Consider the following 6,407-nt stretch of genomic DNA (forward strand, 5'->3'; position numbering starts at 1 on the left):
ATACGGGTCTGCTCAGTACGTAAACTACCCGGAAATCTGTACGCACTCAGAGAAATCAAAGATATGGCGGTTACGGAATAAATATAGCAGAGTAAACGTTAAAAATGTCCAATTGCCGAACAACGAAAAGCGTGGAAACCATAATTAGGTGAAACACCTCTTCGACTTCAACAGCAATATTGTACCTATATCCCAAAATATATCGATCCAGCGCCTCAAAAGACCACCAAAGAAGTGCAAGGTTTGCATGAAACACAAAGTACGAAGCGAAATGACCTGGAAATGCACGAAGTGTAAAATTACGTTAATTCTACCACAATAATTTCGGAACTATTAAGATATGCAAGACTACTAATTTTTAGAGTTGTAGGTATTTTGCTACTAGAAAATCGTCCAACTGTTGCGTCTCCTCTTGCACTTACATTTTCTGTTGACAACATGTGTGTGTGTGTGTGTGTGTGTGTGTGTGTGTGTTCAGAAGTCTCCGTTAGTCTTTTAGGACCTGTAGAGGTAAGTGAAAATATAATATTGTAAATGATCCGGAAACGCACCATTTCCGTTCTATGACGGTTTCAATTCAGACATCTATATCTGCTGAGAGAAAGAGAAAACTCTCGGAGTTGCCTGTCCTGGTATGCAGCAGAGTAGTCAGATGGTTAGCTGACGCCATTTAACGTATGCAAAGTTTAATTTACGAGACCCACAGCACATGAGGAAGAGGAGACATCAGGTGTGACGGGGAGTTTGTACCTTAAGATGCTTCGTAGGTACAATGTGTCGGTCGTCGCCACGTCGAGCCGCTGTTGCAGTGCATCAGTACCGTTCTGTACGTACAGTACGTTGAGCTCTTTTCTTGTTTTGGAAATAATGCAAACGCACAATTCTTAAGTGTTAACACTAACAAACGTGCTTAACTGATAAATGAATGTTTCGTTATGTTACCTAATAACAGTACAGCGTCACGCATTCAGTGCGTCGCGCAGAAGTGAAGAGCAGAAGTGGATGAGTTAAACATCTGAACTGAAACCGTCATAGAACAAAAACGGTACATTTCCGGGCATAGGCTACTCTCCACATTATTGTGTACTCGCTCCCTCTTTCCTAACAAGAATTTCCGAGCACCCTGTATAATAGGAATCCACATATCTGCATGTATTGCGACCATCTCGCGCGTCACGTTGGCCACCTTCGAACACGTCAGCAATTAGGGAACAGTTTAATCGAACTAAATGATGTGGCAAGTGATTGATAGACATCTCGCCCAGATATTCTAGGATTTGCAAGAAAACGAAAACGAGCGTTTTCCCGTAATACATTGCTGTTGCCCATATCGATGTAAAATGACGACCTTCATCCATAGCCTGAAAACCACTATTAAGGGAATGGCAAGCGTATTTCCCGTTGTACCAGTTATGACAGCTTTTTCCTGTACCGTCCACGTACGGAGCAAGAGAAGAACGTTTGCTTAAAAGCCTCCGTGCCTAGTCTAATTTCTCTAATCTTGTACTCGTGATCCCTACTAGAATCACACGTTTGGGGTTGTAATACGTATGTAGATTCAACACATAAAGCTGGTTACTGAAACTTTGTAAGTTTCCTTCCACTGTACTGCTCGCGTCTGACAGTGCAGTTTCCAGCTTCTTCATATGAGTCAAACAAACCTGTGTCCATTCCTTATCGCCTTCTTTGTATATGTTCAATATCTCCTGTAAGTTGTGTTTGGTGTTTGTCCCTAAAACATGAGCAACATTGTAGGATGGGTCATACAATTAACTTAAAGGATCTTCTAGACGTATCGCATTTCCCTAGCTTTATTCGATTGAACCCACGTCTACCACTTGATTTACGTATGGCTGATTGCTACACGTACAAGGGGACCGCACGAAATTTCCATCGCCGATTATTGATACTGACAGGGTGTGTAGAACACAACTATGACTTTAACTTTGTATTGTTACATGTGTTCGAGGCGTACGCAGCCGAGCGAGTAAGAGGATACGTCTCTTGAGCTAATGTCTTTGCCCGCAAATATTACAACAGGTGTATCATTACTGCAAATTTTCAATACTTAATGATACATTTGTCGTTATCAGGAGAAAGAAAACTGGCGTTCTACGGATCGGAGCGTGGAATGTCAGATCCCTTAATCGGGCAGGTAGGTTAGATAATTTAAAAAGGGAAATGGATAGGTTAAAGTTAGATATAGTGGGAATTAGTGAAGTTCGTTGGCAGGAGGAACAAGACTTCTGGTCAGGTGACTACAGGGTTATAAACACAAAATCAAATAGAGGTAATGCAGGAGTAGGTTTAATAATGAATAGGAAAATAGGAATGCGGGTAAGCTACTACAAACAGCATAGTGAACGCATTATTGTGGCCAAGATAGATACGAAGCCCACACCTACTACAGTAGTACAAGTTTATATGCCAACTAGCTCTGCAGATGATGAAGAAATTGAAGAAATGTACGATGAAATAAAAGAAATTATTCAGATAGTGAAGGGAGACGAAAATTTAATAGTAATGGGTGACTGGAATTCAAGTGTAGGAAAAGGGAGAGAAGGAAACATAGTAGGTGAATATGGATTGGGGCTAAGAAATGAAAGAGGAAGCCGCCTAGTAGAATTTTGCACAGAGCACAACTTAATCATAGCTAACACTTGGTTTAAGAATCATGAAAGAAGGTTGTATACGTGGAAGAACCCTGGAGATACTAAAAGGTATCAGATAGATTATATAATGGTAAGACAGAGATTTAGGAACCAGGTTTTAAGTTGTAAGACATTTCCAGGGGCAGATGTGGACTCTGACCACAATCTATTGGTTATGACCTGTAGATTAAAACTGAAGAAACTGCAAAAATGTGGGAAATTAAGGAGATGGGACCTGGATAAACTGAAAGAACCAGAGGTTGTACAGAGTTTCAGAGAGAGCATAAGGGAACAATTGACAGGAATAGGGGAAAGAAATACAGTAGAAGAAGAATGGGTAGCTCTGAGGGATGTAGTAGTGAAGGCAGCAGAGGATAAAGTAGGTACAAAGACGAGGGCTGCTAGAAATCCTTGGGTAACAGAAGAAATATTGAATTTAATTGATGAAAGGAGAAAATATAAAAATGCTGTAAATGAAGCAGGCAAAAAGGAATACAAACGTCTCAAAAATGAGATCGACAGGAAGTGCAAAATGGCTAAACAGGGATGGCTAGAGGACAAATGTAAGGATGTAGAAGCTTATCTCACTAGGGGTAAGATAGATACTGCCTACAGGAAAATTAAAGAGACCTTTGGAGAGAAGAGAACCACGTGTATGAATATCAAGAGCTCAGATGGCAGCCCGGTTCTAAGCAAAGAAGGGAAGGCAGAAAGGTGGAAGGAGTATATAGAAGGTTTATACAAGGGCGATGTACTTGAGGACAATATTATGGAAATAGAAGAGGATGTAGATGAAGACGAAATGGGAGATACGATACTGCGTGAAGAGTTTGACAGAGCACTGAAAGACCTGAGTCGAAACAAGGCCCCAGGAGTAGACAACATTCCATTAGAACTACTGACGGCCTTGGGAGAGCCAGTCATGACAAAACTCTACCAGCTGGTGAGCAAGATGTATGAGACAGGCGAAATACCGTCAGACTTCAAGAAGAATATAATAATTCCAATCCCAAAGAAAGCAGGTGCTGACAGATGTGAAAATTACCGAACTATCAGTTTAATAAGCCACGGCTGCAAAATACTAACGCGAATTCTTTACAGACGAATGGAAAAACTGGTAGATGCAGACCTCGGGGAGGATCAGTTTGGATTCCGTCAAAATGTTGGAACACGTGAGGCAATACTAACCTTACGACTTATCTTAGAAGAAAGATTAAGAAAAGGCAAACCTACGTTTCTAGCATTTGTAGACTTAGAGAAAGCTTTTGACAATGTTGACTGGAATACTCTTTTTCAAATTCTAAAGGTGGCAGGGGTAAAATACAGGGAGCGAAAGGCTATTTATAATTTGTACAGAAACCAGATGGCAGTAATAAGAGTCGAGGGGCATGAAAGGGAAGCAGTGGTTGGGAAAGGAGTGAGACAGGGTTGTAGCCTCTCCCCGATGTTATTCAATCTGTATATTGAGCAAGCAGTAAAGGAAACAAAAGAAAACTTTGGAGTAGGTATTAAAATTCATGGAGACGAAGTAAAAACTTTGAGGTTCGCCGATGACATTGTAATTCTGTCAGAGACGGCAAAGGACTTGGAAGAGCAGTTGAACGGAATGGACAGTGTCTTGAAAGGAGGATATAAGATGAACATTAACAAAAGCAAAACGAGGATAATGGAATGTAGTCAAATTAAATCGGGTGATGCTGAGGGAATTAGGTTAGGAAATGAGACACTTAAAGTAGTAAAGGAGTTTTGCTATTTAGGAAGTAAAATAACTGATGATGGTCGAAGTAGAGAGGATATAAAATGTAGACTGGCAATGGCAAGGAAAGCGTTTCTGAAGAAGAGAAATTTGTTAACATCGAATATAGATTTAAGTGTCAGGAAGTCATTTCTGAAAGTATTTGTTTGGAGTGTAGCCATGTATGGAAGTGAAACATGGACGATAACTAGTTTGGACAAGAAGAGAATAGAAGCTTTCGAAATGTGGTGCTACAGAAGAATACTGAAGATAAGGTGGATAGATCACGTAACTAATGAGGAGGTATTGAATAGGATTGGGGAGAAGAGAGGTTTGTGGCACAACTTGACTAGAAGAAGGGATCGGTTGGTAGGACATGTTTTGAGGCATCAAGGGATCACAAATTTAGCATTGGAGGGCAGCGTGGAGGGTAAAAATCGTAGAGGGAGACCGAGAGATGAGTACACTAAGCAGATTCAGAAGGATGTAGGTTGCAGTAGGTACTGGGAGATGAAGCAGCTTGCACAGGATAGAGTAGCATGGAGAGCTGCATCAAACCAGTCTCAGGACTGAAGACAACAACAACAACAATGATACATTTATTATTTTCATAATCTTTGTCCTAAAAAACGAGAAATGGATTCGTAAGGATATTTTAAGTGGAGGATAAACGATAACTACCAGTCAAATTGGTGTAGTTATTTTATTTATGTTATTGTATCTCCATTTGTGACAAGTATAATGTCTAATCTATGATTTAATGCACGAATCTAGGTGATACTGATCGTAGAAACGTGAAAGCAATAATTTTTGAGACATTCGGCGCTTGTAATGAACCTGAGTTATTGCATGTGAAAAACACCTGGCTTACATTTATAAATGATTCTCGGTCATCACACAATTTGGGGCAGTACCACGCATATTGAAATGTATCATCGAATATTATTGCAGTCAGTTGATGATGTAAGAAGCACCGGAATTACAGACCAACTCTATCCTGAAAAAGTTTCATGGTTCAGATCCGCATTCGTTTGCCCTCCCAAAGAATCAAGGAGCAAAAGAAATAGCTATTCCCTCACCTATGGCTTCGAAAAGTTGGCTAGAAAGTTCGTATATAATGCTACTGTGAGTTCGCAGGACGCTGAAGATGTTATCCTACAGTCTTCGTATTATCACAAGTACTATTTAAATGATGTTTTTGCCTTTGTTTTAAATGAGCCACAGGCCTCTTGCAAGCCCATGTTTCAGGATAGAGAATATTAAACAATAAATGAATCATTAAATACTGATATTCTGCCACGGGATTAGTCGAGCGGTCTAAGGCACTGCAGTCATGGACTGTGCGGTTGGCCCCGGCGGAGGTTCGAGCCCTCCCTCGGGCATGGGTGTGTGTGTTTGTCCTTAGGATAATTCAGGTTAAGTAGTGTGTCAGCTTAGCAGTTAAGTCGCATAGGATTTCACACACATTTGAACATTTGAAGTGATACTCTACACAGTCGTAATAAAGCTATTGTAGGACTCAATGGGAAGTACCAACAGCGAAATTCGAGTCACGGTCTTCCCGCTTATGAAACTAAGGTTTAATCACATTTTATATCAGACGCTCGTCTGTGGACTCCTCGAATACTTGCGACCATACCAAACGAAGCACGACTAAAATTTTCAAACTGAATTTTCTGGAAAACAGTTGAGAGTTCCGTCGTCCTATATATGGTGAAGTCATAGTCTAGCCTTGCACACTCCATCAGTACGAATCAAAACGCTGAGGGGAAGTTGGCATGGTCCACTCGTTTGGTGTACACATGGCCTAACAGATTGCAGTTGTAATTCACCGATATAGAAATCAAAGGATAGTACTGATGTACAGGAAATAGGTAAAATAATTTGAACAATGGTAGTAATGGGATGGTCGTGTTAGACAGTCAAGAACGGATGGAGTATCAGTTACCAAGACAGCCAACTTATTGAGTGTTTCAAGAGCAGCTGTTTCAACAGTCACGACAGTCTACACAAAACTTGAA

This window comes from Schistocerca gregaria, chromosome 2, assembly GCF_023897955.1.
Source record: "Schistocerca gregaria isolate iqSchGreg1 chromosome 2, iqSchGreg1.2, whole genome shotgun sequence".
NCBI lineage: Eukaryota > Metazoa > Arthropoda > Insecta > Orthoptera > Acrididae > Schistocerca > Schistocerca gregaria.